Here is a 12,524-nt window from a genome sequence, read left to right on the forward strand (position 1 = left end):
TGACACCCCCCCCCCCCCTCTCTCTCTCTCTCTCTCTCTTTTTTCTCCACGGTAGACAAATGCCAAAAATAAAGCGACATGAATTTACAATCAATAACGGCCTCTATAAATAAATGTGATATGGACTTATTTTGTAAATAAATTCCTATTGCAGCCAACATTTCCCGGTTTCGGACAGGTTTGTATTTCCACTCAAATACCGTCTGATTATTGACTTGAGATATTAAATCAACCAAAAGCACTTTACGGTATTTTGCTGGCGGTTTTTCCGATCCTATTTTGGACCCCCTGATTCTAAGAAGGCGTGTCTAATTAGTCATGCCCGATTAACTTTTAGTAAATTGAACCTCAACTTAAATACCTACACCGGGTTAATAAGTTCGAGGTACAATAAGTAAACAAAAGAGATCCATTATGAAATGAGATCGTCTCAGGTATCTTAGATAATTATTTTGCGTTGAGTAACAATGAAAAATGCACGAACAGGTTTGTAATAAACGTTAAATGTTTCAGAGTAGAATATATAAAATTAGATTTTATAGTTAGTATACATTGCAATCATCACTAAAGCACTACCGAAATACATTGGATCTGAAGGCACAGTTGCTGCACTGCAATGCACAACAAATACACATTGATGCGCATTAATGGAACGTTTAGATCTGATCAAACTTCCGTGGATAAAGACCTTTGGAATATTTCTTCCTCTAAGTGATTTTACTATCCTTTCAATTGAAGCCTGGTCTGATGGATTTGCTCGGCTGTTTAAATTTCTTGAAATGTGCAATTGTGCATTTCGTTTTATCATAACCTCTTCCTCATTTGGGTATTTTCTGTACATATATTCCTTCTTTTATTTCAAATAGTACAGATGACATCGAGCATTCGTGTTAAAAATTTTCAGCCGCTTGTATCTTCTTTGACGTGCTTAAAAAGCTCTTAAATGTGTATGCTGTACAACATGGATTTATAGAAACACAGTATTCTTGTGCTCGGTAAACAGTCTTATGCTTCCCACATAAGTCGGGAAATTTGATACAAAGTTAGGTCAATGGACATCTCTAGGATTCTGGCAAATTCTTCAAACATTGTCTTATCCTTATCACTAACATTACTGTTGGGGTCTTCTCGCAATACAGCATTTGCAACATAAAAGTGTTTCAAGAATCACTACTGTAAATGTTTATCATCTCCACCGCTGCCATGATGTCATCTTCCGAATATTTACTTTCTGTATCCTTTGCTTCGTTGATTTTTCCTTGGCAATTGGTTTGTTGGGTTTTACGAAAATCACTTTACTTGAAGATTCTTGCCAATCTGAAACCATACTTTCAGTATCTGCAAAAAAAGATAGTTAACAAATATTCAGCTCATTGGAATGAATTCTGGTTTGGGTTTAACTTTGAGAATTGTTTTCATCAAAGACTTTTGAACAATAAAGATGCTTAATCTAACATAGAAAAAAATACACAGCATTGTCGATCTAATATTTTAATCGGTTTTTACATATCCCTGATTATGACAATAAGTTATGAACAATTGATTGAAACTACAATCAAGCTAGCGAGCTTTTGAGTTCTAAATGGTGAAGTTGAAATCATCCCTTCGCAAATTTTACGGACGCCATCACGAGTTGTTTGACCGTTATGGAATAACCGTTTGTTTCACAGATGATAGCGGATATGTTCCTAATGTCGTAACCACAATCCAGTCCCCTTTTCATGAATGTGACCTACCGAATAAGACTTTTTACCGGGTTTGTACTAACATGAGCAACACGACGGGTGCCACACGTTGAGCAGGATCTGTTTACCATTCAGAAGCAACTGAGATCACTCCCAGTTTTTGGTTGGGTTCGTGTAGCTTAGTCTATAGTTGTCTATGTTGTGTTTTGTGTACTATTGTTTGTCTGTTGGTCTTTTTCGTTTTAAGCCACGGCGTTGTCAGTTTATTTTCTACTTATGAGTTTGAATATCCCTCTGATATCTTTCGCCTTTCATTTATGACAATGTCTTTTTCTATTTTTGGTATCATCTCACAGTTGTAATATGACCATTTACATAATTTTTCTGTACTCTTCGTAAATCTCCAACGGCTAAGCTCCGGACCGGACCTACTTCAAATGTAAACTTCTGCCAGAAGGCATTGTGCACTCAAATATCTTTCTTGGATTCCGAACCTCTCTGTCATCAGCTAAACTATGATGTTGAGAAAATAGGTCAGGGTACAAAGAAATGATTTTACAAAAAATATATACATACGTATACCATATCATTTTTTTTATTTTCAAAATTCTTAGACATGTATTTTTTCAATCATTTATAACAAAGAAGTTAAAATAACATGCTGTTTGTTTTCTAAAAAAAAAAGAGAGAATCCCAAATTTACAAAATTGACAGCATGGTCAATTTGACACGAAAAAGCAACAAAATTTTATAAAACTCGATGGGTAAATACGTTCTATTAAAAACAACATTCTGGATACCAAATCGAAATATGTCGTATTTTTATATTTTATTGACCACAGATGTCAACTTTTAAGATACAAAAAAAAGACAGTACAATATTAGTGACATCTGCAGCAGAATGTACAGGTTATCTTGTTAGCTATATAGTTTGAACATGAATTCCGGCCATTTACTTACTAGAAAAAAAATCGAACCCTCAAATCCATATCTTTAAAGCTTAACAATGTTGACTTTTTGTCTTTTATGTAAGAAAATATATATTACTTCAAGAACACTTTGTATTGCATAACCTTCAAAACCCTACTATATATTTATTAATATAAATAGAAGAGCGCCCTACTCGCGATATTGTCTAATTGAAAAAATCGGGAAAGGGGCGAGTGTGGGGCATTATCTGCTTATCTTTCCGTAGCATCTGAGATCACACCCGCTTTCTGATGGAATTAGTTTTCTAAATTGTGTTTTGTATAACGTTGTTTGTCTTTTGGTCATTTTTCATTTTTTGCCATCGCATTGTCAGTCTATTCTTGGCTTATGAGTTTGACTATCCCTTTGGTATCTTTCGCCTCTTTCTTTCAAAGTATATTGATGTCTGCTTTGCTTTCCGGAGTCTTAACTGCGATTTTAGCTTTAAACATAAGTTATGAGCTAACTTTACTGATGGAATAAATATCCCTGAGCACTTTGTCGTAGAGATTTGTCGAGGAGTACCAAAGAGTATGAGTTTAAACCGCTGCAGTAACCAAAAGGTTCCGGATCCCAGAAAGATATTTAAGTGGACAGAATGCGATTGGTCAAAAATTTAATTCACGCCATGTCCGGTCCAGTTCTTTGCCGTAGGGATTTTCGAAGAGTGTTGAAATTTGGTCTCTAGTGGAAAACAGTTTCATTGGCAATCATACCACATCTTTCTTATCTTTATATAAGTCGGGCTTATGAGCAGATAACAAGTCATGAAATCGTTTTCTTGTTTCAAAAGGTGATTATATTTGTTCGGTCACAATTAAACATCCTGCTGTTGACTTAAAGAACTTTATTGTTGACTGAATCGATCTATTGTCTACATTTTATGTTGTGTAATATGTACTTTATTCGATTTACTGAAAGAATCGTTTTGTTACCAAACAAACTTCTTGACTAATTGAAACTTTTGACAAAGGTGTATCTCATTAAAGGTCAATCACGTACTCCAATTTAAAAAAATGTGCTACTTCAAAAACACCTTTATTGAAACTAAATATCTTCATTAATAAAAGATATTTATCTTATAATTCTGAAATGTTGTAAAGTGATCATGACTAAATCACATAATACTGAGAAACTGGTCTCATTACTAAGGACCAACAGCTATTTTATCATTTTGCTTAATTCTTCTGTTTACTGTTGTTTTTTGTTTTTTGTTTTTTTTTTTTTTGGGGGGGGGGGGGGGGGGGGGTTGTCTCCTATCTCACGAAAAACATGTTCAATGGTTTCTATATACCGTATATAACATTTCTAACAAGATTCACGCAATCTCTCCAAAAATATAATATGTAAGTATTTACGGATGCCAACCGCTGTTAATTTAAAATGCAGTAAAGTTGGCAAGGTTAAAGAAAAAAGTAACAAAATAACACATACATAGTGTTAATGCTATGTTTGTTAATGCTATGTTGCATGTAGTTAGATCCTGTAGATCCTGTAGAAAAGTTATTAAACTATACCAATGGCATTTACTATACACTATTTGATTTTAAAAAAAGGCGCGAAATTAATGGAAATACGAACAATAAAAAAAATACAAATGTTTAAAATAATTACATGTATATCAACAAAGTAAAGGACAAGACATAAATAGATAAGACCTTGTATTATTGTTAGTTTAAATGAAACATATTAAGTACAGTACATCAATAATGTTCAATGTAGATTTAAAAACATGTGACACACTTTCTTAAATCCTGATTAAACAAATTTTCGTCGATTTTATATTGATGTTATATCATTATTGTATACAGTTTGGTTATTTTTTGTATATGCTCTCTTAATGTTTTCACTTTCATGACAACAGCTGTAGTATGGTTACCAGGAAGATAAATACACTCATACTTTTTTTTTCATTTTCATCAAATCATTTACATATTACATTTTTAAGTAGCACATTTCACACTGTACCCTTTATTTTATTCTTATAGAAATATTCGGGGTAATGGTAATGATAGCATAAGTGGATTTGTTTCATATTTAGCAGTATAGAAGTAAGAAGATGTGGTATGAGTTCCAATGAGACAACTCGACATCCAAGTCTCAATGTGTAAAAGGTAAATAATTATTGGTTAAAGTGCTTCAACACGGAGCCTTTGCTCACACCGAACAGCAAGCTATAAAGGGCCCTTAAACGACTAGTGTAAAACAATTCAAACAGGAAAACCAACGGTCTAATCTGTAAAAAACATTGAGAAACGAGAAACACTTATGAACCACACCAACAAGCGACAACCACTGAACAACAGGTTCCTGACTTAGGGCAGGTGCAAACAAATGCAGCGGGTTTAAACGTTTTGCAAATAGTTTGCAATCACTATGCCGCTCTTTTCCGCTGACGAATGAGTTTTTTATTAGACACAAGAATTTTTCGTATAACGAATATTTATATAAATCATATATTTTCAATCACATTAATATTCCAAGCCGGTAAAAAGTTTTTGTGTGCATACCTTGAAAAACTTCTGTATCACTCTTGTGAAAGTATTTTGCATAACTTTTTGTTGGTAAACAGATCCCATGCTTATCCATATTCCATACATTTTGCGATCGACTTACTTCTATTTGGATCATACATCCCTGTTGACTGTAATTGCAAATTTGTAAATTGTTTACGATGTTTTGCTCTCTTGTAGTACTAGGCCAGGAATCTCGACAATGAATGTAGATGCTTATTTTCCTTTCATGAAAGACCATTTCTAATATCCTTAGCACAAACCTTCTTACGTCATCGTTGTCTTCGTCAAAAGAAATATATACATCAGTTTTCCAACTTTTCAGATTTTATTCTGACTGATAAAAACATCTTTTAATACCTTCTTATGTTTGAACAGAAGAGAAGATGCATTGCCTTTCATATACTTTCTGCCCTCACCGCTTCATTGATTATCATAATTACATATTAGATCATTTCGACCAAGCGGAAGACGTTTGGATCAAGTAATTGACAATGCTTTAGAAGTGAATCAAGAATAGGGAGTGTGACTATTATTTCCATACTATTTTAAAATTTTGAACACTTTTGTGCTCTTCAGCTTTGTACTTGTTTTGGCTTTCAAACTTTTTTTATCTGAGCGTCACTGGTTAGCCTTGTGTGGACGAGACGCACGTCTGGCGTATTGAATTTTAAGCCTAGTACCTTCTGCTAGCTATTATTCGTGTGTTTCTTTGTCCTATATGTTCTCCCATTTATTTGTATTGTGGTCCTGTAATGTGATGTTGTCGTTTTGGTGTTGTGTTTGACGTTGCCATAAAAGCGGGAGGTTTGGCATGCCACAAAACCAGGTTCAACCCACCATTTTTTTCTTAAAATGTTCTGTACCAAGTCAGGAAAATGGCCATTGTTATATTATAGTTCGTTTCTGTGTGTGTTACATTTTAATGTTGTGTTTTTGTTGTGTCGTTGTTCTCCTCTTATATTTGATGCGTTTCCCTCAGTTTTAGTTTGTAACCCGGATTTGTTTTTATCTCTATCGATTTATGAGTTTCGAACAGCGGTATACTACTGTTGCCTTTATTGTAAAAAATCTCTATAGGTTTTCCTGATAAGTTCAAACTTTCGACGGCATTGTAATAGTTTTTAGAACTAATGTCCCGAATCTGGTTATCATCCATGATTTAAATAATTTTGTGTCTGGCAGTTTCGTGTATGATCGTTTAGAACAATATATGATTAAACTGTTAGTGTTTGGTTGAGATGTGGAAGTACATTTGCATTGTCCTATGTTGGGACAGCCATTTTGAATGTTATATACCAATAGGTGATGAAAACATTCATTATGGTAACATTTGTGTATGGGTTTACTCGTAACGTAACTAGATTTTGACATTCGCCATTATGAAATGTGCTCCCAAATATTCGATTAAAGTCGGTATTTATTAAATCAATAAATTCTGCAACTGAGCAATCACAGCCATATTTTGCTCCATCATACTCAAGCTTTCTAAATCGTACATACTTCATTAATTCTCGGGGATTCAATCCTACGACCGTTAAAGAATGAATATTTTAATAAACATTTATTAAGTCAATGCTAGTACACAATACGAGTTTGATTCCTGCGGATGAAAATTATTAATTTAAGAAATCTTAAGCGGATCTTCATTATTATTAGTATTATTGTAGCTTATTTTACACATATTATCATTTGGCACAAAAGCGTTTGAAACGTCCAGTTTGGGTAAAATATTTGCTTCCAGATAAAGCTTCAGAATGTTCGTTCTTGGATAATTCAGTATATTATTGTTCAGTTTCGAAATCTGGTTATTTACCAGATCAATAGACCTCAGCCCTGCCATTTTAAAAAATGTTTTATTGGAAAAGAATGTTGTTCTTTATCTAATCATTATCAGTTTATCCAGTTTTGAAGACAAGGAATTTTTACGATTTCCTTTGCAAAATAGTATGACCTCCATCAATTAAGGCAGTACTAAATTCGCATATATTTTTTGATAATATTGTAGGGGTATCCATGTGCGTGTGCCAATCGAATATAGAGTAGGTGGAAAGGGTGTTGGGAGACAGGGAGAAAGGGAGAAAGGGGGTGGGAGAAAGGAGAAAGGGGGCGGGAGAAAGGAGAGAGGGGCGGGAGAAAGGAGAGAAAGGGCGGGAGAAAGGAGGGAGAACTATCAAAGGGAGACCAACTTTAATGTTGAAAAAAAATAAAGAGGTAAAAAAACGAAAAAACTTGATACTAAATGTTCTAATAAATGGACAAATCTTTGAAAAAAGGCAACATTTATATCTTCCAAACCATGTTTGTGTTAGACTCTATTTATGATGAAAATGATTTGGTGGCGGTCATGTTGGATGACCAGTTGTCTCTCGGAAGTCTCACTGAACGTGTTTTTGAAACTGACAAAGTGTGCAAAGCAATTCTGTATAAAGAGAATGATGGCCTTGAATTTCATAAAGACATGCAAAGAGATATACCACTTAATTGTATATTAGAAAGTGTAATACCCCCTTTGTTACCTGGTCAGGTTGTATATACATTAGATGAGGAGATTTACAATAGGCTGACCAGCTCTCTTCAGACTGATACAATGACGATCAATAAAAAAGTTAGCGAGACGTTTGAGGAAGAGGAAATTGTACTGACTGTACTGAGCTGTGAAAGGACGAGACGTGGGAGAACTGTTAAAAAACCAAGACACTTGATGGATTTCTATTAATTCTGTACATATTATATTATATTTTATAGCAAAACTTAGACAAATATTTAAGGCCAGATATATGTACACAGGTTCATTAGTTTTCTTGTCTTATGCCTTCACATGTGGGTATCTGTTTCCTCTAAGTATTTGGCGATCTTCTACAAATTTAAAATGAAGGGATGCTGACAATGTCAGAGAGATACACTCCCTCCTCTTAACAATATTACATGAACTTAACGCGTTTTCCAGGTCACCTTAAAATATTTACGTTATGCACTTGACCATACAAAGTAAGGTGTTCTCGAGGACAGGGAAAAATAGAGATGACACAATAAAAAACTATGTCTAATTTCATGATCCTCATACATGACCATACATATCAAAAATGAGTTTCTTGACATTGGGGCATGCACAATGCACCATTGACAACATTCCAACATTGTGTATTAACTTGCGTACGAGTCGGAGGCAGGCCTTGTTCGTAAAAACCTATGCCACCTATATATGGACATATATTAATTCAAATTTGTATTAAAATCGATTGATCTGAAAAAAAGACGGTTGTTAAGGTTGGAGATGGAAGCAGAGGGGCGGGAGAAAGGAGAAATGTACCCCCTTTCCACCCCCTCAATATAAGTTTTACTGTTAAAAGATTGATCAGTTGCTAACAGACTTTCTGTTCCTATCACATTTCTTATTTCAACGTTGAGACATTTGACAGTGAAAAATCCCGTTATGGAATTCCTTTACATGCTCGACAGAAATTTAAGATAAACAAGGATACAGATTATATTGTCATTGCACCACAAATCCTCGTTCCATTTGGATGGCAATAAGTTTATGATCGAATTACAGGTGAAAAAGGCAAAATTAACAAAATTAATTTATAGAAGTTAATCATATTCATTTTTCCTATATAGATATTCATACATGATCTACTTTTCGACAATTAATGTCTCTTCAGTGAAGCTCGAGTCGACAATATTTGAAATACGTTTTAGGGTTTTGAAGAAGTAGTGCTATGGTACAAACCTGAAACGTTACATTAGCCAGAGAAAAGGGATGTTATAAATTGTCAGAATGTTTACTTAATTTTATCACGAGTCTATATACTTATTGTGACAACATAATTCAATCAGTGAATGAGACGCATACAGTTTTAATCATGAGATATGTATGTTTAACATTTTACGGAAAAGTCTTTCAAATCTATCTATATTGTTTAATAGACAATTTTTTAAAGGAGCAGTGACTGCAAATCTCCTTGAAACGATATAAATAGTGTTTTTTTTTTTTATGTGTTTATAATTGATTTTTTTACTGCGAATTCCGATGGAAAGACAGATATTAGTTGTGTGGTGGATGGGTGGTCGGAATCAGACATGTTCACCGTTCAGAAGTTATAGCCCTTTATTGATACAGCAATGACACTATTAAAAATGTAATCATACCCGGTTTTGTCATTTCGACAGCCTTTTGTTGTTAAATATATCTATTAAACAACTGAAGAGACGTTAGCTGTTAATATGCTTTCCCTGTTCTGATAGGGATTTTCGAATGGTCATATTGCATATAATTTTTTTTCAATTCGTTATTTAATCTTGCTACCTTTTGAGTAAATGGCCGTTTCCTAAGTTTTTGGGGATTATTTTTTTTTTGCACCTTGATTTGTAAGTTCTAAATAATTTTATGGGATTAACATCGGTGAACCCTGGTGTCACTGAAATTTACATGTGCCTGTCCTTTGTAACTGTTTTTGTTACTTTCTCACTGATGTGTTTCCCACATCCCTTTATTTATATTTTTTCGTTGTTGTGGTCCTTAATGTATTGATAATCAATAGAGCATTTGTTAGTGGATGTTGCTCAGTCTTAAGTTTTCCATGTTGTGTTCTGCATAATTTTGTTTCTATTTTGATATTTGTTTTATTTTTTACCATGACATTGTCTTGTTTCTTTTACTAATGCCTTTGAACATCCGTTTGGTATCTTTCGCCTCTCTTTTAAATCAAGAGTCCATCGAATGATAACTAATTCTGCATATTTGTGTTCGTCCTTTGGTATTTCTTTTATTTTTTACCGTGACATTGTCTTTTTTTTTCTTATGCGTTTGAATATCCTTTTGTTATCTTTCGCTTCTCTTTTAAATCAAAAGTCAATCTAATGATAATTTATTCTCTTTTCTTTTAGTTTCACGGTATCTAAACGGTGATGCTAACAAACAAATTCAAAATTTGGAACCAAACCGTGAATTGAAATTCAATACCATGGTCCAAGAAATTTATCTAAAAACAGTAACTGTTCTTTTCATCGACATTACAACTTCAAATATAAGAAAGAAAGGAATTGTATTAGATAAAACAGAAATGTCCTCAATAGAACAATCTACAAAAAAAGTCAGATGATATCGCCTTATATCATGTCTGGGAAAATATCAACACCAGAGAGTTCAGGGATATAAATGGGGATGTTATTTCATAATAAGTAACGGTTTAGGGAAAAGGTGCTAGTTCCTCAATGATAATTTTCCAAATATTTTACTCAATCGCTTGGTTTATCTATAACGATGATTCTTTCGATGTTATTAATTTTATATCCTTTAAAATGCTTTGCTAGTTACTACTATACTAAAATCTTTCCAGAATACTGAAAACATTCATTTCTTTTCCAAAGATATGTTGAACAATAAAGCATTAAATGATCTGCTTATAAATACATAATAGAATTAACAGTTCCAACTTTTCTCCACCAAATGCTCCGTTCGAAATTTTTTGAAAACAATAATGAATAGACAGAAATTTAAAACACCAAGTTGAACATTGACAAACTAGTATATTGATAATAACATAGTTTCACATATCACATCGGTTGGTGAGTTTGAGCTTTTGATTTTACAATTTGATATAGGACTTTCCGTTTTCAATTTTCCTTGGAGTTTGATATTTTTGCTATTTCACTTTTTCCAATGTTTTATACTATTAAACAGGATAATTATAACATTAACTGCATCAAATTTACCACACCTGATGCGCAAATTGACAACTAACGACTCTTTAAAATTAAAAAGAATTTGGTGCATTCAAATTGCGTTTCTAGATTTTACCTTCACCAAACCCCTAATCAGAGAGCAACGGGTGTATAATTACTTGAATACTCGCAGAGCTATGAACAAAAGATACTTAAATAAACAGCCAACTATTAAGTTTAACTTTGCATGATAAATTTTGATTATTATATAGCCTTCAAATGATTTCTAAATTCATCTAAGAATAAATTTATAAAAAAAACGTTTGTCATAAACATGTCAGTACCGAAGCACTGACTACTGAGCTGATTATACTTTTGGGGAGTTGCAGTCTACCCGGAGCGACATCAACCCAATGCTAGAAACTGAAAATATCGCTCTATAAATTTAATTCATTTCAAAACGCTATTCTGGATTTTACCTTGATCTGCTTGTTCAAACTTCTAAATTTAAAAGCAATGAAATATAGAATGTAAACTATAATAGCTTTCATTACACAGATTTAGACAATATAATGTATCAATATTTTTAATGATAATTTCTTCTTTATAAAGTCATTTCCTATTGCACTCATCCCTAAGGTTCTGCCTTTTCAAATATCTATTTCATTCAAATTATTTATCCTGTCAATAGATCGATAACTATATCTCTGTCTATCAATAACATATTAATCAAATACCTAAACAGTGGGTATTGAGGACATGTGACAAGCTTAATCACATCCTGGTTGAAAAGAGTTTCATTTGTTCTTTACTTATTTGTATGGATGCCAAATATGTGTCATTAACTTTTATTTGTCGGTTGTTCATATCGATTGATATGTCAATTTTTATCCAATAGCGGTCAATTTATAATAAACCTTTTTGCAAATATAACATACATAGCACTCTTTGCTGATAAAAGAGAGGCTAAAGATACCAAAGGAAAATCAATTCAAACGCATAAGTCGAAGGACATGGCTAAAATAAGACCAACAGACAAAACAACAGTACACAACACACAACATAGTAAACTACAGACTGAGCAACACTGATAAAATGTTTTATCCATTTTTTTCTCGTGGTTTTGTCATACATTATGGCTTTTTTTATTTCCTTTTACGCAAATTGCATATAACAAAAGTGGTTTATTCATATGTACATATTATAGGCGTTGTAAACAAGAATATACTAGGCTTATAATTTGTTACGCCAGGCGCACATTTCGTCTCTTAAGACTCATTAAAAGCGTTCGATTCTAAAATAGGTAGGCCAAAAGCACACACAAAAATATAGTACATTGGGCATTTGTTAATTGTCATCCAGTAAATGGCTCCACTGTACCGATTTTTATTGCTTTTTTTACAACATACGATCTACATATGCAAACTAAAACTAATTTAACCTCACATTTTTTGGCTTTTCCAAGTCGAGCCACTTGAACCACGTTTTCTACTTTGAATTGTTTGTGTTTGTTTGTTCTTTTATTTATTCTTGGTGATAAAGTCAGTATCAAAAACAAAAATGCCATTATTCTATATATCTCTCAACCAAGAAAATGGAAATAAATAAATATGTATCACCACGTATGAACCTAGTTGTTTTTGTTTTGTTTTTTTTTGTTTTTTTTGTTTTTTTTAACGTATGACAATTT

The sequence above is a fragment of the Mytilus californianus genome, unplaced genomic scaffold (genome assembly GCF_021869535.1).
Source record: "Mytilus californianus isolate M0D057914Y unplaced genomic scaffold, xbMytCali1.0.p SCAF_15, whole genome shotgun sequence".
Classification (NCBI taxonomy): Eukaryota; Metazoa; Mollusca; class Bivalvia; order Mytilida; family Mytilidae; genus Mytilus; species Mytilus californianus.